Source organism: Trichosurus vulpecula, chromosome 4 (assembly GCF_011100635.1).
Source record: "Trichosurus vulpecula isolate mTriVul1 chromosome 4, mTriVul1.pri, whole genome shotgun sequence".
NCBI lineage: Eukaryota > Metazoa > Chordata > Mammalia > Diprotodontia > Phalangeridae > Trichosurus > Trichosurus vulpecula.
Genome location: NC_050576.1, coordinates 331954347 through 331979684, shown reverse-complemented (window position 1 = coordinate 331979684; position 25338 = coordinate 331954347).

Here is a 25338-nt window from a genome sequence, read left to right as displayed (position 1 = left end):
GTGAAGAAAGAAAAAAAAAAAAAGGTAAATGGTTTGCACCTTGTAGCCACCTCTTGTTAACCCTTCCTTGACATTTTAGTTTTTATCCCAATTTGTTAATAATCTTCACCCACCTGTCTCTAAACAAATTAAGCTGACTATTTCTGATTGGCAATATTCTGACATTGGGTTCCTCTTCAAGACCGAAACATGACTGGCAGTCACCTTATCAGAGGAGAATGAAATTAGTAAGAAAGAATTTAAAGATGCTAAAAAGAAATTTATCCTTCTAACAGCTCATCACTCCCCTACATCCCTTCTGCACCATTAGGAGGGTAAAGTATGGTTCTTTTAATCAATAAGAGATACAAACTAGAGTCTGTTTCTACCTTAAAAAACAAACAACAACAACAACAACAACAAAAAAAATCCTGGCCCCTAGAAGACAGTATGCAGAATGAAGGCTAGGGTGGATGCCAAAAAAAGGGAAAGTACCCCCAAAGCATTATGGCACTATCACCACAACTCAGCATGATGTAGCTCCAGGGAGGTTTGTCAGGAGGGGTGCTACAGGGAGGGGGATACTCAGGCCATACTTGTGTTGGAGATGTCTCCTTGTTCATTCAGGGGCAAGAGGTATCCACTCTTGTTGACACCGGTGCCACACTCAAAGTTTTAAACCCCTCTACCTTCCCCATTCCTTTCCCCCAGAGTCATGAGTATATCTCAGTTGTGGGGATTGCTAACAAGATTTTTACAATCCACTTCTCAGAGCCCCTTTTCCTTTTTATTAGAGGGGTTAGTGCTTTTAATCCCTTCATCCTGGTCCCAAAGGTCCCTAGTCTAGGGGAATGATCTACTATCCCTGTAACTCCCCCAGGTCAGAGACTCTCTCCCTCTCTCTGTTAACCCCTCTCATCTCAGACCACATTCTCAAATACAGGCGTTGGAAAAAATGTAAGGAAACTTAAATTATGTTCTGCCCCACTTGGTGGAGGGGGCAGTGTACAGCTGCAGTGGCCTCCCCCACCACCCATTGGTAGTAGCCACAACAGCCCTATCCTGCAGCCCACCTGACACCAGGAAATAGCACCGATGAGAAGGTCCTGGCACCAGCCACCCCAGCCCCTGGGATTTTGCAGCCAGTGCCCCAAAGTTCCAGTGCAGACCCAGCCCTCAGCAGGCCCTTCCCAGCAGCTCCTTGGGGAGGTCCTGGTGCCCTTGGAAGTACCTAGCATGGCAATATGAGGTGGGGGGCAGCCAGTCTCTGCCCAGGTTGCAAAAACTTGCTAGTTGTGTAATCTTAGGCAAGTTATCTTATCTCTGTTTGCTCCAGTTTCCTGATCTGTAAAGAGAAAAAATAATAATGGTACCGACCTCCCATGTTTCACATGACTTGGGCTTTTAAAAGGATGTGATAAAAATAGATATTTGAAAATTATTACATATTTAATGAGGCACATTTTGTTATAAAGCAAATAATAATAATATATAACAGCAAGTTTTCACTTGAAAATTCTTGGCCATTATGGAAGTATGAAAGGTCGTTTAAAGCTGTAGCTTCACCATATTAATGATGAGTCGACTAACAGATAGTTGCTGTATGTCTGAAGCCCCAGAATATGGGTAGTTTTAATTTATAAGTAAAGGATAAATGAAATGTTAACTGTTAGGGAAACATCAGGAAAGATATACAAGCCCTAAGTTGTGTTTAGTGAAATTTTGCTATTTAAGGTAAAAAATCCTGGGATCGTAATTTACTATTGTTTTGAGCTTTGACTGCAGGGTTAGTTGCCTGAATTGTCATGAAGCCAATAGTAGAAAATGGCATGTGCTGTAATCTGGGAACTGCTAATAGTGGATGTCTGCTCCTGGGTTAAGTTTTGAGAAGGACATCAGACAGGGCCTAGGTAGGATCCTCCTGATTCTATTTCTCCATCAGGCTATTTCCTTTCTGAAAAAGGAAAATTCCCACCTGGTTAATCCTGAGCCTTGTTTTGATGCCCTGTGACTACACGATTGACTGTCAGATACGATTCATGCCTGGAATCAAACAGAGTTAAGGGAGTTCCCACCCACCCCACCCCCCTGTTATAATCAAGAAGTTTTGTAAGAATAATACAAACTCTATTAAATAATTGACTGATACTGGAATGTCTCTGAGTTACTATAATGGGATGCAAGTATGAACATATTACAATTTTAACCTATATTCATGGTCAAATTACAATACAAGGATGATATCCTCCAAAGAGGGGAAATGATTAAGACAAGATAATAAGAGAAAGATGTAAGGTAAAAGTTTTCTAATTAAATGGAATAGTAAATGTTGAGAAAAAGCAACAGGATTAGACTGTTTTCTCTAAGAACTATATACCTATGTATATAACTGGCTTCCAAAATTTATCTATCATGAAAATTCAGGCTTTGAGTATGTTTTGGTGATAAATTCTCAAAATTAGACTAAGGATTTATTAATTAAGGATTTTACACGTAATTTATATTAATAATGGTAAAAAAGTGAAATTATTTTCCCATTTTAAAAGTATCTGTCTGATAATTTTAAAAGGCAGAAGAACATAAATGAAGCTTCCTAAGAAAAAGTCCAAGCCCAGAGAGATTTACAAAAAAATTCTATCAAATATCTAGAGCTCAACTAATTCCAATTATTAAACAAACTATTTGGAATAATAAGCAAAGAAAGAATCCTACCAAACTCCTTTTATGAACCAAATATAATACTGATACCTAAAATAAGGAGGAGTAAAAACAGAGAAAAAAATTGTAGACCAATTTCATAAATGAATATGCATGCAAAAATCCTCAATAAAATACTAGCTAAGAGATTACAATAACATATTACAAAGATTATACATTCTGCCCAAGTGGGATTCATACCAGGAATATGGAAATGGTTTAAAACTATTAACATAATTGATTCCTAGAATTGATAAAAAGTATGTTTATCTAAAATCATCAGCAAGCATTTTATGTAATAGGGATAAGCTTTAAGTCTGCCTAGTAAGATCAAGTGTGAAATAAGGATTCCCACTGTCACCAATATTATTTAGTATTGTATTGGAAATCCTTGCAATAGCAATAAGAGAAGAAAAAGAAATGGAAGGTATCAAAATACGGAATGAGGTAATAAAACTATCTCTTTTTGGAGACAACATGATACATCAGTATTCCTATGTATCACAAACAAAACCTTGTGAGAAGAGATAATAAGATAGCCCATTTAAAATACTTCTAGACAGTACAAAATACCTAGAAGTACATCTTCCAAAACAAATCCAGGAACTTCAGGAGATTCAAATAATTGGAGAAATATAAATTGTTCATGGGTGGGCAGGGCCAGTATAATAAAAATGAAGAAGAAAAAAATCAGGAGTAGCAAAGGAGATAATAAAAAAAATGTAAAGGAAGGAAGTTTAGCAGTATCAGGTCTTAAACTATATTATAAGGCAATGATTACCAAAACTGTCTGGTGCTGGCTAAGAAATAGAAAAGTAGCTCATATTTTTTTAAAGATTCTTATATCAGGCACAGGACTTAGGTAAGGACAGAAACAACAAATGATATGTAAAATGAAATTCTCTGAAGTTTCGAAATCAGAGTACCAAATGTAAATGATATTACTAACAGAATTATCTAGGAACCTCTAGATTTGAAACCAGAGAAGCAGAGTCACTTTTAGAATTGTCCTGAGAATAAAGTCTATTGTCCAAGAAAAACTATCTAAGGACCAGATAACTATGTGAGACATCTGGGACTCAAAATATGCTGATTAAATGGATACTGAAAACCAGTTACTAGGATACAAGGAAACTTGATTTCAGTTAATATTGGTGATAACTATTGTATTGTTTTGGTCTTTTGTTTCAAGATGTTTATATTTAAGTTTTCTTGGTTACCTTGGTGATATGTAAATCTTCCTTCTCAGAACTAGTTCATTGTAAGACCTTTAAGTAGCTTGATTTGTACCTGACTTAATGTAATTATACAATTATGGGACTTGTGAGGGGAAAAGAAAAACAACTTTATTACATTGCTTGAAACTAGCCCTGTATGGCTGGGAAATTGGATCGCCTCTATGTGTTGTTTAGAGACCAGAAACTCAGATCCAGCATCGATGCAAGGAATTTTCTTATCTGAAAACTGGCCTTGTACTGACCCATTGTGTCAGAGGGCCCCAACCAGGTCCTTCTAACCACTCTCACAGCTACCAAACTTGTGGGTGTGGACTCCTAGAACATCTGAAAAAGCTCTTGTCTTGAGTGGACAGCAGAAGCCTCCAGGGACCTCGAGGTTTGTCTAGTACGGACCCAGAAGCATCTGACGTCCAGATGGACAGCTATTCCAAGATTATGCTGTCCTAGTCTTTTTTTTCTCTCTCTTTTGTTATGTGCCCAACCACCAAGGTCCTGATTCAAGAGTATGTTGGCATTTTCTCCCTCTACATTCTTGCCCCTCCCTTTCTGCTTGCAAGCAAATAATGGCTAGTAATGATACCTAGACATACTTCCCCAATAGGTCCCCTCAAGGAACTAGCCCCCTGGGCAACAACTGGTCCTGGCCTAACTGGCCTCTTGTAGAAGCTTGGTTTATACTTACTGGCTATAATGGTAGAGGTTCTTTCAGACCTCTTCCCTTTAGCCAAAAGGAGGAAATTTCAAGATATTAGGAGATACCCTCTTTTCAAGAGTTAAGGCCTGGCAAGCAGGCTGTACCCTGATCTTGTCATAACAACAGTCCTTTGAACTTACCCTCTGGATGATCTCAGCCCCAGCAAAATCCCAGAGTTGTTTCACACCAATGTCAGGCGGTCTTTGAGCTTGGACAAGCACCTGTCGTACACATGTTCCAGTCACAAAGCCCTGCTATGAATCAAACCTGTCACACTGTTGCTGTTACTCACCATTGTCAGGGCTATACAGTTCACTGGATAGCCATAGATATAAATATTGAGATGATCCCACACTGCCTTGGGGCCCCCTACTAGGGGCAGGGGTCTGGCACATGTGTGCTTGCTTGCAAGCCATTTCCCTCACTTTGAAATTAAACTTCTGTTTGATTCCTGACTCCACTGTCTCTGGCCGGCTTTGTTCAGCTCTGCCCATTCACAGGTTAGAGATCAGTTCCAGTCCAGTTGAGAATCCAAAAAAGATCTTGACATATTACAGCATTGGGCTGAAAACAAATTTTATAAATGCAGAGCTGTGATTTCATCCATGTGGAGAACTCCTGGTGTGGAAACTATTTGTCGTGATGCAGATAGCCAATTCTTCTGTAAAACCTAGTTTTAGACCATTTCCTGGGGATACCGAGATGTTAAGTAACCTACTGTGGTGACAGACTGCTAGACAGCATGAAAGGAAGGACTCGAACTCTCACTGTAACCTAATTCCAAGGCTAGCTCTTTAACCACTATGCAACACAGCCCCTCTGAATTGGGAGTGATTGTCGAATTGAATTGGGCAGACAACTATCTTATATAATTGTATTGAACTATATGGGACCTAAAATTACATCATACCAGTTTGACTGTTGAAGTACCTAATTTTGAGATTCTTATATTACAGACCATTCCAAAAAAGTGAAGAGAGTTAGCTTGACTTTAGAAAAACAGCATCTTCATTGTACATTGATGTTCCTTGATTAACAATAGAAGACAACTTTCTATAAGCATCTGCAGTGTCAGTAGTTCCATTAACAAAGAAACCACTTTATTATCAACATACTGTAGATTCATTTTAATGTGTCATTTGCACTTCAAAGTCACATAACTTTTATTATGGTAAATCAATTAAAACTATTTCTCATGATAATTTATCTTCTGCAGAGTTTATCATCTCAGAAAATGCAATATTTCCCAATTTAACTTCCAAGACAAAAGTGATGTAATTTGAATGCCTTTTACTGAGCTTATTAAGCATAAAGATCACAGAAATTTCAAACCCTGAAAGATAACTGTTTCATCTATGTGATAAAATGGAAGTCACATTTTTGTAATGTACTATAGGTAGTGGAGACAGTATGCTAATTAGTAATATAACCTCATTTACTGATTTGCTATGTCTCTTGTTTTAAAAGATAATCTGTCTAAAATAGATAGATAATTTGATATAAACTTTAAAGAGAGAGAGTCAAGTTCATACATAAAATCGGATTGCCATGAAACTAAGCAAATAATTTATATTTTCAGCATACTGCAATCATCACTTTTAAAAATATTATTTTAATTTCTTTCATCAAAAACAGGTATTGAAGTATTCCTACTTCTAGGAAATAGACATTCTCTTATCCTTACATACTGACAGTACACTTCTCTTTACCCCCAGCCCCCACCAATATCTCTGCCTTTTCCTCTACCTCTCTTTGTCTCCATCTTTTTGTCTCCTATGTCTCTGTGTCTTGTTCTCTCTCTCTCAAAATCTTTCTCTCTCTCTCAAAATCTTTCTCTCTCTCTCTGTCTCTCTCTCTGTCTCTCTGTCTCTGTCTCTCTCTCTGTCTCTCTCTCTCTGTCTCTCTCTCTCTCTCTCTCTCTCTTTCTATCATACCCATTTGCAGCCTGAAAATGTTTGTTTGAAAATGAGGGGTTTTATTCATCACTAGATTGTGTATTTAAATTTAGAGACAATTTTCAAACATTTCTCCTTTTAAAATTTTTATTGGTCAATTGAATACACTCCAAGATGTTCATATCAACAGAAAGTGAAAAAGGAACCTAAAATAACATAATTTATTTATATATTATATATAAATAATCAAGTAGTATGCTTTATAAATACAAATATCTAGATCCTCAGGAGCTAAATTTTAGAGGTAATATGCACTTCAATGATGTTCTCAGATAAAGTCTGGTTTGGGTTTGAATTTTTTATGATAAAAAAAACCCCTTGATGTTTGATTTTAAACAGTGTTTTAATTCCCAAGAGCTTGTACTTAGGCTGCTCAACACTGCTGATGCTCAACCCTGAGTCACTGTTGATCACTACTGGAGAAAGTCACAGAACCATGTTGATTGGTTCTCTAATGGCAGTTAGGCTATCACTCATTTTTGTCGAAGTTTTTTTTTAATTAATTAATCTCTGATTGACTCCCTATCACACCACAACAGTGGCTATTTTAAACATTTCTTTCCTTGAACTCCTAAATCCATCCTCATTCCTTTCTCTCTCAATAGATGAGTTCAATTCCTTTTTTAGAGAAAGTTGTTTTCGTAATATAAATTCCTTTACTTCCTTTCCCTTCCTTTACACATTAAATATTTTCTACAGTTGGAGATGATGAGGTGGCCTTTCCTCTGGCTAATGTTAACTCCTATACCTGCAGTATTTATCCTAAAGCTTTCTATCTCTTCAGAAGGAATCAATATCTAACTACTGGCTCCTTCCCTACTGTCTAAAATGTTTAGACAGCAATGCTCTCCTCTGGAAAAACAAAAACAACAACAAAAAATTAAATTAAAAAATTCTTTCCTTCAATCTGCCATCTCCTTCAGCCACTATAAAAATGTTCACAATGCAACCACAACAGCCAACAACAAAAAATTGCAGGAAATAGCCATCTGTGTCATTGTTTTTCTATCACTTTAGCTAGCAAGACTCTTCTTGACTGAGGTAACTAGGGCTAGCAACCTGCCTCATTCCATGTCTTATTCGTGTCATAGCTTATCCAAGGTTCAGCTTTAAGGAAAGCCTGACTTCTCAGTAGTGTACTATCTTCTCTTTTGAGTCACTCATCCCCTTGTCCTATCATAGATCAAACTCTGCCAAGCCCCAATTAGAGGTTTACCCGCTATTAACTTCTATTCCCATGCTCCTGAACAGAACTGAAAGAAATCACAAAACTGCTTAATGTGTCCACTACGAATTTTTGCTAGGCAATCTCAACTGGGCTCTCACTGCAACAAGGCAAACCTACTACTTTCCCCTAATTGATTTCCTATTCCCCTTACCATAACAGCTATTAAGAACTTTTCTTCTGTCTCCAAGCTTCCTATGCCAAACTCTTTGCTTTGCTTCATATTTCACTAAAAAAAATGAACTTATTCATCAGGAGCTCCCTCTTCTCCTCCTTCCTTGTTCTTCTCCATTTCATGTCTTTCCAACACAGTTCTCCACTACTATATCCTCCTTCATTCCAGTCTGGTGATGAAGAAGTTCCTGTTCTTTTTGATGCCAGTCCCTCAACATGGACTTTTCATACTATTCTCTCCTATCTTCTCCAGTAGACTGTCTCTCCCATTATCCCTACTCTTTCTCTAAAATATTCTTCCCTTCCTATGGATGGTCTTTTTTCATTCTTAGCTATAAATATGTCCAAGACTTCCCCATATTAAAAGAAACAAACAAAGAAAGAAAAAACCCCGACTAGATCCTACCAAGCTCACTGGCTGGCATCTTACATCCCCGCACCTCCCCCCACCCCTGACCATTCCCAAACATACACACCTCCTTTTCAAGGCAAGAAAAAAAAGAATTTCAAGGATTGGGGGGAAATGCCCAACCATATACACATACTTTCCTGTCTTCCTATTGTCTCATTTACCTAACTCCCCAAGCCAATTTCTAAGAAACATTATGAACACCTTTTACATTATTAACCTTTATCTCTACTCATTTTCAGTGCTGGATTTGTAGGAAGAATAATATATACTCCATGCCTTCACTTCCTTATCACCCATTAAATAAGTCTTCAAACCCTTGTAATCCATCTTCTGCTCCTATCACACCTATTAAAAACTACTTTCTCAAAGGCCACCAATTGTTAAAGATGAAGACATTTTATCAGCCCCTATCTTCCTTGACCATTCTACTACTATAGGATTTGATACTGTTGACTGTCCTGTCCTTCTGAATTCTCCATTTCCTTTAGGTTTCTATAATTCATTTCTCCTTGGTTCCTTTTTTGGTTTAATTTGATAGTTTTGCATCTTTGCTTCACTTCTAAGTGTGGCTGTCTCCCTAAATTATATCTCAGGCATTCTTTCTGCTGTTATATTCAATGTTTTCTGGATCTCTTCTAATTCATGAATTCAGTAATAAAAAGTCTATATATTTGGCCCCTTTCCCCTGATACATCTTCAACTTCCCTCAGTGCCTGGGATGTCCTTGCCCAGGTCTAACCTAACAATGCCATTGCCTGCTCACCCTGGAACATTTTTCCAGGAAGCCTTCTTGCCCCTCTCCTGCTCTTTCTCCCATTGGTGAGCTCCTCTTGGATGTTCCGCTTCGTGGCTAGGCTTATGCTGGCCTGCCACCATTCTCTTCTCAGTCTTGTTTCTGACTTCCTGGACATTAAAACCATAACTGCATACCTTTGTCCTCCTCTTTCCCTGCTTTTCAGTTCCCTTCTTGTGTCATCTTCTCCCATTAGAATGTACATTCTCTGAGGGAAGGAACTATCTTTTTGCTTATATTTGCATCCTCAGAATTTAGCACAGTATCTACATAGTAAATATTTAATAAATACTTATTTTTTTTCCTCTCCTTCCAACTCCTTATTGGATATCTTCCCATTTCCCACTGGCACTTCCAACTCACTATATCCAGAAGTGAACTCATTGTTGACATCACCTTCATCTTTCTAGTCGTCTAGGTCCGAAGACTTGGAGTCATCTTTTATTCTTCCTAGATTATTTTAGTCATTCAATGAATTATTCTGCCAGATCTATTCACTTTACTCTATATGTGCACATGTATACTTAATACGTATGGTATGCCTTCCCCTCCTATCTTTTAGCCATCCTGTTCATTTTGAGTAGGTTATGCCCTACAAGAGTAATATTCCAGCCATGTGTCTTACTCTACTAACACTCAATGATACCTGGGAGGTCAAATTGGCATTCTTGCATTAAGATCTCTATTTCACCCAGCTTTTTAGTCATAGCTAGTACATTTTTGCACATACCTCTTGGGCCATGGGTTGCTGGCTCCTTTCTTGGAATTTCCCTCCTCTGATCTTCCTGACACCTTTACCATTATTCCTCCTCTAACATTATAACTATTGTATATCTGAGCTATTCTTTAGTGGATTTCTGTAAACAGCTTTCTCACTCCTTGATGAGTAAGACTCCAGGCGAATAAATCTTTACCAATTCTTTTAGGATATATTCCAATTTTATTGTATTTTTTTCCTGGTCCTTTCCCAAGTGCAAGTCCATCCACCCCCATGCCCACCTCCACTGCCTGCACCTTTCCTCTGATAGTATTTTCCATTAACACTGTATATTTTGTATTTACAAATTTTTTAGCCTCTAAAACAGTAGGAGGGAATAAGTAAGAATAATTTAATTTAAAACCTGATCCTTTAGAAATCCATCTGGGGTGAATCAAGGTGTTTAGCCAAAGAATCCTACTTTGTTTTATTTAATGGAAAAGGATCCTAGATATATAGCATTCCTTTTGATTAGTATTCAGAAATTAAAGAAGATGGATCAGTAAATTCCAAAGGAATTTCTTTGATATACTCTAAATAAAATGTCAATACATATCAAGTGAATATGACAGTAAAAATTGGGTTATATGAATAAGATGAACCAATGTAATTTCTTACTTCTACTGTATTTTTTTAACTCGGCAATCTCTCTTCTGTAGTCTTAAAGTCCCTTTGTAGTGTTGAATTTTAAAAAGAATTGTTAATAATTCTAATAAAATAAATACCAACTGTCTGCATGTGTTTATATGTGTGAATGTGTGTATGCATACATGAATATGTCTATATGTACATACATGTAATCCAGTCTGACTTAATAAATAATTAAGTTCCTACTATATGACAGGCACTGTGCTAAGTCCTAGGGATACAATTAATAAAAAAAAAAGTCCTGCCTCAAGGAGCTTACAGTCTAAAGGGATAATACAACAGAAAAAAGGAGGCAGGAAATGGAAGAGAATGGTACAAGGGATACCTAATATGGTGGCATCTTGTTCCATGGAATTGAAACCAGGCAGGGCAGCAGATTTAAAGTGGAATGAGCTTAGTCCAGTTTCTACCCTCTATAAAGGAAGGCATTAGGAAGAGTTTGGTACTCCATCCTCTAGTCCTCCAAACAGAGAGGAGAAGGGGCTGAATATGTGCCAGGTACTTTGCCCTGGGAATAAAAAAAAGAGAAAAACTTATAGTCCAAGAGAGGAGAAGACAACATGCAAAAATTATACAAACTATCATCTATCTATGTAAAATACATACATATATTTACATACACACATGCAAAATTGGAGGGGGTGAGTCTCATAGAGAAGACACTAAGATAAAAGAGAACTAGGAAAGGCTTCTTGCATAAGGGGCTTTACTAGAATTTTGAAGGAAGCAGAGGAGTTAGGAGAAAAGGTGAAGAGTGACAAAATTGCAGGCATGTGGGATGGCCAGTTAAAATAATCAGTCAGGGGTATCTAGGTGGCACAATGAGTAGCGCACCGGCCCTGGAGTCAGGAGGCCCTGAGTTCAAATCCGGCCTCAGACATGTGACACGTACTAGCTGTGTGACCTTGGGCAAGTCGCTTAACCCCAAGTGCCCTGCCAAAAACCAAAAAAAAACCAAAAATAATCAGTCAGATGTTGGAGCGTTTTTTGGGAGAAACCACAAGGTGGCCAAAGTCACTGGATTTTAGAGTAAGTGGAGAAGAGGTTAAGTGTGGAAAGGAAAAAAGAGCAATGAAAGAAGAAAATTCAAATATTTACCAAGTGCCTACAGTGTACTAGGGACTGGGAGGTGATTAAAGGTTTAGATTATATAGTGCCTCTTTCCTGATGAAATGCGTGCTAAGAGGATAACATAGCTAACTGTCTACGATGGTTTTATAAAGTGGCCAAAAGCACGCTAGAAAAAAAACAAAACATAATTTGGGTAATTCAACAGAAAAAGAGAAGAGAGGGCAATTCAGGCATAGGAGGAAATGTGACACCTAAGTGGGAGAGTTCAATTTGTGTTGTAGAAAAATGCAGTTCAGTGTGACTTGGAGGAGAATGGTAGGAAACGGACTGCAGAGGACCTAGAATGGCCTAACAGAAGAGTTTAAATCCTATTTCATGGGCATTATGGAACTGTAGGAAATGTTCAAGCAGAGGAATGACATAACCAGATGGATGCATAAGAAAAATTAGTTTGGCAGCATTATAAAGGATAGATGGAGGGAAGGACAAGGGGAAGCAGGAAAGCCTGGTAAGGAAGATAGTACAATAGTTCACATGGGTGGTAGTAAGATCCTGTATTAGTTTGGCTACAGCGGGAGTGAAGAAGAGGGGATGTTTCAGAGAAATGAAATCAACAAAATCTACTAATAAATTGAATATGAAAACTGGGGGAGTAGGAAGAGTTTTGTTGTTCTTCAGTCGTTTTTAGAGGTACCCAACTCTTCATTTGGATTTTTTTTTTCAGGGAGGATAGTCTTTATTTCATAGAAGAATACAGACCAACAAAGGACTGAAAGGAGGCCACGAATATATTTTAAAATGGTGGCACAGCGAGTAGAGCACTGGACCTGGAGTCAGGAGTACCTGAGTTCAAATCTGGCCTCAAACACTTGACACATGTACTAGCTGTGTGACCTTGGGCAAGTCACTTAACCCCAATTGCCCTGCCGAATAAAAGCAAAAAAAAAAAAACAGAAATGATTAAAAAAAATACTTAAAGCACTAAGTCCAGAGATACCTCTTGGAAAGCAATCATGTCTTGTGACATTGGAACAACCAAAGTTCTTTTCCTTTGCACCTAGACTGCCTGAATCACTCACTGAAACAGAAGGTAATGAAAAGATCCTGGTTCTTTGCTTCCTCAAGTCACAGGTTCCCTTTTCTGCCTTTAGGGGATGCAAGGACAATCTCCTTTCTCCAAGAAAGACACCATTCAAGAATGATGTAGGTGATACTCTTCTCTCTCCAAGAAGAGTGATGTCCAGAAACATTGTTCATAAACTATATACTAGAACTAAGTGGACAATAAGGTGTTGTCCTCTGCCCACGTGATTCTGCAAGATTTCTGTTATGCTTTGAATTTTCCAACTCAGTTTCTAAGGTTGGAAAAGACAGCTCTCAGGATCTCTTGTCCTGCCCCTAGGCAACCATTACTAATAACTGGGAGGAGAAGAGCTCCCCCCTCTCACCTGCACCCCCCCCCCCCCCCGCTACCCCACACACTCATTTTCCCACCCTAGATCATAGATCTACTCTGCTGTGCTCCCGTATATCTTCTTTTTTATATTTTTATTATTTAATATTAGTTTTCAAGATTGATTTCCACATGATTTTGAGTTACAAATTTTCTCCCCATTTCTACCCTATCCCCCACCCCAAGATGGCATATATTCTGATTGCCCCTTTCCCCAGCCTGACCTCCCTTCTATCACCCTACTCCCCCTCTTATCCCATTTCCCCTTACTTTCTTGTAGGGCAAGATAGATTTCTATACCCCATTGCCTGTACATCTTATTTCCCAGTTGCATGTAAAAAAAAAAAAAACTTATTTTTTTGAGCATTTATTTTTAGAACTTTGAGTTCCAAATTCTTTCCCTTCCCACCCACCCTCCTTGAGAAGGCAAGCAATTCAACATAGGCCACACATGTATCATTATGCAAAACATTTCCATAATAGCCACATTGTGAAAGACTAACTACATTTCCCTCCATCCTATCCTGTCCCCTTTTATTCAATTTTTTCCCTTGACCCTGTCCCTTTTCAAAAGTGTTTGCTTTTGATTACCTCCTCCCCCATACAGCCCACCCTTCTAACATTCCCCCTCTCTTATCCCCTCCCCCCCTACTTTCCTCTAGGGTAAGATTCTCAATTGAGTGTGTATGTTCTTCCCTCCTTAAGTAAAATCTGATGAGAGCAAGATTCACTCATTCCCTTTCACCTGCCCCCTCTTCCCTTACAACAGAACTGCTTTTTCTTGCCACTTTTATGTGAGATAATTTACCCCATTCTATCTTTCCCTTTCTCCTTCTCCCAATATATTCCTCTCTCACCCCTTAATTTTATTTTTTTAGATATCATCCCTTCACATTCAACTCACTTTGCACCCTCTGTCCATATATAAGTATATTCCATTCAACTACCCTAATACTGAGAAAGCTTTCATGAGTTACAAATAACTTTCCATGTAGGAATGTAAATGAAATAGTTAAACTTTAGTAAGTTCCTTATAATTTCTCTTTCCTGTTTACCTTTTCATGCTTCTCTGATTCATGTATTTGAAAGTCAGATTTTCTATTCAGCTCTGGTCTTTTCACTGAGAAAGCTTGAAAGTCCTCTATTTTACTGAAAATCTATATTTTGCCCCGGAGTATTATACTCGGTATTGCTGGGTAGGTGATTCTTGGTTTTAATCCTAGCTCCTTTGACCTCCAGAATATCATATTCCTAGGAGTTTTCTTTTTGGGATCTTTTTCAAGAGGCAATTGGTGGATTCTTTCAATTTCTATTTTACTCTCTGGTTCCAGAATATCAGGGCAGTTCTCCTTGATAATTTCTTGAAAGATGATGTCTCAGCTCTTTTTTTGATCATGGCTTTCAGGTAGTCCAATAATTTTTAAATTATCTCTCTATTCTCCAGGTCTATTCTCCAGGTCAGTGGTTTTTCCAATGAGATATTTCACATTGTCTTCCATTTTTTCATTCTTTTGGTTCTGTTTATAATTCCTTGATTTCTCATCAAATCAGTAGCTTCCACTTGCTCCAATCTAATTTTTATGGTAGTATTTTCTTCAGTGGTTTTTTGGACCTCCCTTTGCGTTTGGCTAATTCTGCCTTTCAAGGCATTCTTCTCCTCATTGGCTTTTTGGAACTCTTTTGCCCTTTGAGATAGTCTAAGGTATTATTTTCTTCAGTATTTTTTGGGGTCTCCCTTAGCAAGCTGTTGACTTATTTTTCATGATTTTCTTGCATCATTCTCATTTCTCTTCCAAATATTTCCTCTACTTCTCTTACTTGTTTTTCCAAATACTTTTTTGAGCTCTTCCACGGCCTGAAACGAATTCATATTTTTTGGAAGCTTTTGATGTAGGCTCCTTGACTTTGTTGACTTTTTTAGCTGTATGTTTTGATCTTCTTTGTCACAAAAAAGATTCTATGGTCTGAGTCTGAGTCCACTTACCCTTCCTCATGTTCCCAGCCAACTACTTGACCTTTGAGCTTTTTGTCAGGTTGTATCTGCCTTCAGAGTAGAGAGTGCCTTGTCCCAAGCTTCAGGGGTGTTGCACTGCTGTTTTCAGAGCTACTTCTAAGCCAACACAAGCTCTGACACACCAGTGCTCCTCCTCCCCAAGAACCACCAACCAGAACCAGCAATCCAGATCCAAACAGAACAAAACAAGAGAACCCTGCCTCTGCGCCAGCAAAGCCCTCCCTGCACTCCTGTTCTGATCAGCCACTTGATTCTTCCCACCAGGTGGGCCAGGGACTCTGGAAGCAGCTGCAGCTGGAGCTCTGGAAGCAGTAGCTGGAGCTTTCTGCTGCTGCCATGCCACCTCTGCCACCCGGGGGCTAGGGCCAGACCTGCACTTCTCTCCCCCAGATCTAACAGTTTTCCCACTGACCTGCTCTGTTGTCTTTGGCTTTTGTGGGTTGAGAAGTCTGGTAACTGCTACAGCTCAGTAATTCCTGACCCTGAGGGCCTGCTCTCACAATCTCCTCTGCCCTGGTCTGTCCTGGCATGACCCATGCTGGGCTGCACTCCATTCATAGAACGGCATGATAGACCCTTCCCAGTGACCATCCAGGCTGTCCTGGGCTGGAGACCTGTTTCCCTGTGTTATTTCGTGGGTTCTGTAGCTCTAGAATTTATTCAGAGCCACTTTTTACAGGTATTTGGAGGGATTTGGCAGAGAGCTTAAGCGAGTCCCTTTTTTCCAGCTGCCGTCTTGGCTCTGCTCCACCTCATTTGGGTTTTTCTTGTCAGAGATACTGGAAATATTTGCCATTCCCTTCTCCAGCTCATTTTCCAGATGAGGAAACTGAGGCAAATAAGGGTTAAGTGACTTACCCAGGGTCACACTGTTAGCGTCTGAGGCCAGATTTGAACTCACAAACATGAGGCTTCTTGACTTCAGGCCCAGCACTCTATCGACTATGCCACTTAGCTGCTTCAGGAAGAGTTGTAGGCAACCTCAATATTACAAATACGAGATACCAGGTGGATGGTGCCACAGTCAGAAATAGCTGTTAGATTGCAAACAAAAGATGATGTACTCTGTTTGGGACATATTGAATGTGATGTGCTTATTGGATATTCAAGGGAGGTCTCTTTTAATCATAATAGTGAACATTTATATGGGTTTAGAAGGATAGGGTCATAGCTTTAGAGGTGAAAGCAGCCATAGAGATCATCTACTTCAACCTTCTTACTTTATAGATGAAGATTCTGGGGCCAGAGTGAATTGGAGTCAAGTTGAAAGCATTCATTAGGTGACTATGAGTTGCCAAGTACTTTCCTAAGTTCTGTAGATTTTAAAAAAGGCAAAAATCAGTCTCTGCTCTTAAGGAACTCACAGCTAAATGGGAGAGAACATGTAAACAACTATGTGCAATCAAGATATCTGTAGGACAAATTGTAGATTACCTAAGTGGAAAGGTAGTGGCATGAAGGGAGATCAGGAAAGGCTTCTTAAAGCAGTTAGGAATTTAATTGCAACTTGAAGGGAGCCAGGGAAGAGAGGAATTGGAGACAAGGAGGAAGCACATATTAGGTCTGGGGGCCAGATACTGAAAATGCAAGAACTCTTGAGATAGAGTGTCTTATACAGAGATACTTCAATGTCACTGGATCAAAAAGAACATGGAGTAGAGTAAGGTGTAAAAGACGGAAAGTTAGGAGGCCATTTTATGAAAGACTTTAAAAGCCAAGTGAAATATATTTTATAATCAATCTCGATGGCACAGGGTTGCATAGGTAGTAAGTAAAACAAAATTTTGAACTGTTCTCTAAAGCTAGATTCTTTGCCCTTTCTACTAGAAAGTAATGTATGATCATATAAAATGATGTAAAATGATATAACATGATATGATATGATGCGATACTATATGATATATATCATTTGATCCTCATAACAACTTTGTGAATCAGGTATTACTAGTATCATTATTCCCATTTTACAAATGAGGAATTAATACAGTGAGTAATTATTGATGCATTTCTGGAGTTGTTGTCAGGAAAATCTGGGTTCAAATCCTGCCTCTGACATTTAACTTGCCATATGTATTTAGACAACCCCCAAGGGCTAGACCAGGAGGTCTTGCTTGGAAGAAGCCAAACAGTTTTCCAAAATCACATATAATTTGTAAAGAGATAAGGAAACTGTGGATCAAAATAATTTGTCTATTGTCACACGGTTAGTATCAGAGCCAAGATTTGAACCTAAGTTTCTCCTGACTTCAAGTCCAGAAGACTTTGCGCTATACTATGTTTCTTCTCAAAGCAGTTAGAGACCTGCGTGTGGTTTCTAATACTAGCTGAAGACTGGAGCTATAGATGTAGGAATGATCTATAGAGACCAGGCAGTCGAGGCATTTGGAATGTATGAATTTGGTAAGGCAGGGACATGAGAGAGTAAAGAAGGTTTGTTAATACCCACATTTCAAGGGAAAGTGGTGACTAGTTTTAAACAGACTGCGTTGTTATGTTTTTGGGGGGTTTTGCCAGTGAAATATCTATGTGAAATTATCAACATTCAAGTGCAAATGTGGTATTAGAGTTCAGGAGATATTTAAGGGAAGGAAGTACAGAAATAGAAGTCAACTGCACAGAAGTGTAAGTGAAACTTTTGGCATAGGTGAGATGATCAAGGATCAAGACAGGGAAAGAGGGAAAGAGAGAGAGAGACAGAGACAGAGACAGAGAGACAGAGCGACAGAGAGAGACAGAGAGAGGGAGACAGAGACAGAGAGACCAAGAGATAGACAGACACACAGAAACATACACAAAGACAGAGACAGAGAGAAATACAGAGACACAAAGACACAGACACAGACACAGACACAGACACACACACAGAGAGACAGAGAGAGAGAGAGAGAGAGAGAGAGAGAGAGAGAGAGAGAGAGAGAGAGAGAAAATTTTAAGAATAATAGAATGGTCACATTTAGGGGTTAGGAGAAGGGCTAGAGAAAAAAAAGTGGAAAAGGAGCCATTCTTGTCATCTAATGTTCAGTAAAAATCACTAACAGGAATTTCTATTATGTACGGAGTATATAAAAACAGAAGCATTTTTTTATAAACTACAAGTCCATGTGTTTCTTTTTATACATGTGACTGGTACATTCTGATTCTCCTCAGTCCCCTTTCCTTGTTATTTTTCTTCTTTCTCTCATCACATGATGATCATTATCCATTGTGCACATCTGTAAGAATAAGCTAAGTGGGACTTTTTACTGTTTTTTCTCTTGTAATGCTTCTCAGCACTAAGGCAATCAAGTGTCTTATTGAGTCTTGCCTTTGTTTGTAGGAAGGCCCACACACTTTTGCTAATTATGTCATGAGAGGTGTGAAGCCCTTGGGCCCTGAAAAAGGGTGTATATATATATATATATATATATGTATGTGTGTGTGTGTGTGTGTGTGTGTGTGTGTGTGTGTGTGTGTGTATGAGGATAGCCATTGAACTCAGAATCAAGAACTCTCAGAACTGCAGGAAGAAAGGTTTTACTTTGGGGCCTCACTCACTGGAAGGGTGTCATGTGATTTGATCAGATGAGACTCTGGGTAAGTGTTAAGGAGCTCCCAGCTTTGAAAACCCACATGTTGGTGCTTTTCTCTCTGGTAACTGCATATGTATTGCTATAGTCAGACAGATAGAAGCCTGTCTGTTGATTTGTGTTATTTTGCTCTGTTTATACAATTTCTACTTGTAATTTCTGTTTATTTTATCTGAAGTTCAAGGTGCTGAATTTTTCCCCTGAATTAAGTGAATGACATATGTATGTTTAATTAAAGTGAGACTGTAAACCCCTGAAAGTTGCTTTCCTTAGAAAAGCAGATGAAGGAACCTGTGCTAGCAGCCCTCCTGTGTGCTGGTGTTATTGGCCTTACACAGCCAGAGGCCAATAGCATTTTTGTTACATCTTTTAAAATGAAAGGCAGTAAGAAAAAACATATGATTTGGGACAGCTAGGTGGGGCAGTGGATAAAGCACTGGCCCTGGAGTCAGAAAGTTCTGAGTTAAATCTCACCTCAGAGACTTGCTAGGTGTGTGACCCTAGGCAAGTCAGGTAATCTCGATTGCCTCCAAAAAAAAAAAAGAAGAAAATATTATTTGTAAGAAGAAGTACTTTGTAAACTATAGACTTATGTATAGTCAAGTAATATTAACTATTGATTATTAATTGAAAGAGAGACACTTTTATTAGACAGCTAGCTAGATAATGCAATAGATAGAACACTGGCCATTTTGTAACAACAATGTTGCTTGCAGCTACTGTGGGGGTGTGAGACTAATAACACCAGCATGCAGGTTCTTTGATCTCCATTTATAAAGGAAAGCAACTTTAAGAGGTTAACAATCTTACTTTAAACATACGTATATCATTTACTTAGTTCAGGGGGAAAAGTCAGCACCCCGAACTTCAGAGAGAGTGCAAATGGGAATTACAAGCAGAAATTATAACCAGAGAAAATAATACAAATCAACAGACAGGCTTCTAACTGTCTGACCATAGCAATACATACACAGTAACTGGAGAGAGAAGCACCAACATCTGGGTTTTCAAAGCCAGGAATTACTTGATATTAATTTCAGTCTCGGAAACTTTGTTCTTGTGATTTGGGCAAGTCACTTAAACTTTTTCTGCTTCAGTATCTTCATCTGTTAAATGAGGATAATTACAGCACTCACCTTGCTGGGTGGTTATGAGGATAAAATTAGATATTTGTAAAGTTCTTTGTGAACCTTAAGGTGCTATGTAAATTCTAGCTAGCCAGCTAGTTAGCTTGTAGTAGTAGTAGTAGCAGCAGCAGCAGCAGCACTAGTAGTAGTAGTAGTAGTAGTAGTAGTAGTAGTAGTAGTAGTAGTAGCAATAGTAATAGAGAACTCTCTTTGGATCAAGGAAGATCAAGATCTGAGTACTACTTATTTACACATTATCTCTCTTAAATAGAAAGTAAGTTCTTTGAGGGAAGCAACTATTTCATTTTAATCTTTGTATTCCAGGTACCTAGGAAGGTATATGGCATTCAGTAGGTACTTAATAAGCAATTTGTGATTGATTAAATACCCATTGTGTAGCCATAGGCAAGTCATTCAGCCTTCTGGTGCTTCTGGGAACTCTCTAAGACCAAAACTTGGCTATGAGTTGTTGATCTTAATTAGTAGAACTAGTAGAGGGAGTTTCTACTCTGGAAATTCCCTATGTCCAAGAAGTCACATGTGATGCAAGAGTAGGGATGAAAAGGACCTTAGCTACCTTCTAGTTTACTTAAATTAGCTCATTTTATAAATAAGGAATTAGAGGAACAGTTCCAGTGATTTGCCCAAGTTCACATGGGTAGTAAATGGATCAACCAAATCAAAAGAACTGAATGTGGAAATGATAAATGACTTTATTTTATTTAAAAATTTTTTTTTGCCTTTAGAGTTAAGTGTACTAATTTCCTCAAAGTTTCATGGCTCTAAATAGAACTACTGTCCACCATTTTTATTCACATATAATGAAGAGAATAGAATAGATTTAAACAAACGTTCCATGTTTATAGTAATAATTGGTCATGGTATAAGAAAACCACTTAGCTCTAAAATTCTTTATTGTCATCTATCAGATCAAAGAATAAACTCCCTAAGAGAATCAAAGATCTGCCTCTGTAGCTTGCCTTCCATACTGTATAAGTGTACGCAAATTTGACAATAGCCCATTTCAAATATTACACTTCACATCTCCCCCACCCCTGCTAATAATCAGGCTAATTTAATAGCCACACCTTGACCATGCAGTTTTTTATGGAAGCCACTCTCATTACTAGTTCCAGTTTTGCCAAGTAAGCTTCAGGGGGAAGTAATTAAATTTAATAGAAGCCACCTTCATTTTGAATCTGCCGTCAATTTAAAGCCATGGGGAAAGGTAATTACATTTAATAGACACCATAGTTTCAAGACGAAGATGTACAGTATGTGGCATTAATCATTAGCCCAACAGTCTGAAAAGTAAAAACTCACTTAGATCAAACTGCCTACAAGTAAACTAGAGTTTCATTTTTATCCTTTCAAGGTATTTGGATTTAAAATGGTGCTTATTTGCCTCTCAAATACACTATTGAAATTTTGCTCAGAAGCTCCACTTCAATGGTTTTGAGCAATGAGAATAGAATAGGTAGCATTTTCAAATCCCATCCTGACCTTATTATCTTTAAAGGAAATATATATATATATATGTATAATATTCTTTATTAAGGATCCTTTAGTCTCAATGATTTCTCTTTCTATTCTAATTGTAGAGACTGATGGAAGAAAATGCTGTTTCTTGAATCCATTTTATAAATTTGTTATGCTTCAGTTTATGTAAATAAAAGATGTTTACTGGGTTTCAGGATATATGAGACTTAAATCAGTGAAGGATCATAATAAATATGAAAGCAGAACGTTCCTTTTTTTGTAAACACATCTACAAGCCTGGTTGCATTTCACTAAGCATTTTATAGGTTCATTACACCATTTGGCTCACATTGAAGTCACCTCAGATTTTATTTTTATTTTTTCCTACATACTGTATGAATAATTTTTGGCGTCTGTTGAGATACTTGATTTTGGAATGCTTTGTAGCTTGAATTTTGACATGGAATTCACATATAGGCCTCCTATAAAATCAGTAGGAATTTGCAGTATGTGTAGGAAGCTAGAATTTGGAACAGAACTGCTAGACTTGTTGATATTTCTCTAGACAAAACAAAAACGAGAACAAGAAAAGAAGTTTTTTTTCTTTTGTTTGTGTCATGAACCCATGGCATGATGGGACCGGCATACACTGAGTCAAAAGAACTGATTATTAAATTTCCAGTGTGAGCATTTAAATCTCTAAAATTGTCAAATGCTACAAATCAATTTTGTTTTATTGATTGTCTAGGCTTAAGAATGTGATCTAGAAAACATTAATAATGAAGGTTGAACTTAAAAATATGTCAGTTATACATATCAGCCCCACTTCCCCTGCCTCAGCCAGCTGATTGTTAAAGATTTACCAAGATACTCCCATGTGGAGCCATTTGGTTGTATTGTGAAGCCTAAGGACTCCTTCTCAGAACACTTTTTAAGACATAAAATAAAATGTAAAGGATAACAAAAGAACCCCAGTAAATCAAAACACACTTGTCAAAATGATTTTTAAAAAGTTTATAGACTCCCAAGTTAAGAAGTCTATTAGGACAATACCAAAGATACCATTCTTTGGGTTTATTTACCTAAAATACTTGTCTCTATCTGAAACATATAGGGACCAGTGGCAGTGAAAAAGAGCAGGTCATTTCCTAGAATTAGTGATGACTCTGCAAATCTCTGTCAGTGAAATAGGTGTTCACTACTTCTATTAAAACAGTTTCATTATCATTTTCAACACTGAAAATTTGTATAGAATAAAAATTCCTATTTGCGAAACTAACATTAAGATTATGGCTGTTAGCTAACATTCCAACAACTATTTTGTAAAGGTCATATGAAGTAGAAATGCACTGACTTGCTTGACAGAAAAAGTGGTTTAACCATTATTATCAATATTAAATATCTTTTTAAAAACCTGTTCCCTACAATACTAAGATGTATATAAAACAGGCCTTTACAACATAAGGGGCATAGTGCTTGCGGCCCACCAAAGGATTTCAGGCAGGCTGCCAAAAATGTAGGGTTGCCACTGCCCACATTCTCCTGTTTGTCGTGGGACCCATAGCAGGTTGTCACGGGACAGCATGGGCAGTGGCAACCTACGGCTTTCCTGGGCCCTCCTGAAATCCTTTGGTAGGTGCAAGTGGCCGATGAGCCCTATGTTATGCAGGCCTGATACAGATCCATCCTTGGAGAGTCTGCCAATGCCTAAATTCATGTCTTGCCTCAGGTAAAGACTGGTTTTGCCCCTGGGCAAGCCATGTTTATCTCTTAGACTTGTAGGAAGCTCTCCACAAATATGTTATAAAGTGTTCACCTGCATTGGTAGGGGGACTGTTTTTCATCTGGGAGTTCTTCAAATAAGGCAGCAGGTACCTGGAATCAGGAAAACCTAAATTCAAATCCAGACTCAGACATTTACTAACTTTGTGACCCTGGGCAAGATACTGAACTTCTGTCTGCTCCTTTTTCCTCAGCAATAGAATTGGAATGATAATACCACCTAACTTACAGGGCTATTATAAGGATAAAAGAGAAAATACCTGCAAAGCCCTTAGCACAGTACCTCACACATAGTCAGTGGTTAATAAATGCTCGTTCCTTTCCCCTCTCCTATCATTGAAGTCACAGGTCCAGTCTTCTCCCCTATAGATGCACTTATAGTGTATTTGAAGAGTCTTTTAGAAATACCAATGATGAATGTCCCTTTTCCAAATAAACATTAACACTCTCATTGTTCATTATCTTCAGCAATGTCATTTAAGGCTCTCGAGGGATATGATTATAAGGATATTACTTCTCTAAGGCTGCAACAAATGCTTAGTTATTGGGTTGGCTTTACTGGATTTTTTTAAGATTCATCAGCATGTTTGGTGAAGTAAAAAGTCAATACAGTTAAGATCAATCATGTCATGTCCATTGTTCATGCAGATGTAGAGTTGTCCATAGATTTTTTTTAAAGACACACAGAACTAATTCACTTTACACTGATACTATTTGTAAGTATTCAAGTAATAATTACTTATTAAATGCTTACTTGATAATTAAACTTAAACATTTAAACTCAGAACATTCCAAAAGATGCCAGCCTTCAGAACTTTCTTCATGAACAGAGATTTTGCCTACCCGTCTCTTGAGATGCATCTTGTTTTTGACAGCCCTGGGGAATAGCAGGATATTCATACATATTTAATATTAGTCAAATCTTCCAATTCAGTAACCTTGCTAAAATGGTAATCACGCAGACTATTTATATAAGTATAAAAATAAGAAATATGCATCATTGTTTAAAACATTAGGGAAAACATAACTTATTTAAGACAAAAATATGGGCTCTCAGATGAGTTGAGTGCTTTATATATTTATGGAGAACATTCAAATACGTTTTTGAATTAAAATTATCAGATATAACCAGGATAAGCTTAGTACCCAGATCTGCAAACTTAGTGATAACACTAGTGATACATGCATAGTTTAAATGCTTTATACAAAATCCAATTCAAAAGTAATTTTAAGGACAAATAAATTGAATATTAAATATCTTTTGACTTGATCAAATATCATATATATGCTGAAGAGCAAAAAAATGAAGTCACAAACTTATGAGATCAAATTAAACTTTAAACCTATGACTTGATGATTGTAGCAGGCAAGAGGACAAGATGTTAATTTCTGGTGCCAGGTATGAACCAGTAATAAACATTGTTCATCAATCAATAAACATTCATTAAGTACCTACCATGTACCAGGCGCTATACTAAGAGCTGAGGACACAAAAAGGGTCAAAAGACAATTCTGTCCTCTAGGAGCTCACGATCTAATGGGGGAAACAATAGACAAATAAATATGTACAAAGAGCTTTCTCTGTCTCTCTTTGCCTCTGTTTCTCTCTCTCTCTCTCTCTCTCTCTCTCTCTCTCTCTCTCTCTCTCTGTCTCTGTCTCTCTCTGTGTATATATATATGTGTATATACACACACACACACACACACATACACACACACACACACACACACATATAATATATATATATAATGGGAAATAAGTAGAAGAGTGAAGGCCCTAGAATTAAGAGGGGTTGATAAAGGCTTCCTTTAGAACATGAGATTTTAGCTGGGACTTGAAGGAAGCCAGGGAGGCCAATAGGAAGAGATGAGGAGAGAGTCATAGGCCAGTCGTGGGGAGCAGCTAGAGAAAATGCCAGGAGCTGGGAGGTGGAGTGTCTTGTTTAAGGAAAAGAAAGAAGGCCAATGTCACTGAATCAGAGTACATGGTATGGATTAAGGTGTCAGATGACTAGAAATGTATGTGGAAGCAAACAGGTTATCCTTTGAATGCCAGACAGAGGATTTTGTATTTGATACTAGGAGCGAAAGGGAGCCACTGAAGTTTATTGAGGAGGGGCATGACCTATGCTTTAAGAAAATCATTTTTGCAAAATTCTCTTTGTCCTATATCCAAGTTGTTCCCTTTCAAAAAAAAAAAACTTCAAAATCACAAGAGTACCAAGTCTCACCAAGTTGACATCATGAGAATTATAGAAGCTGGCCCTTTGATTT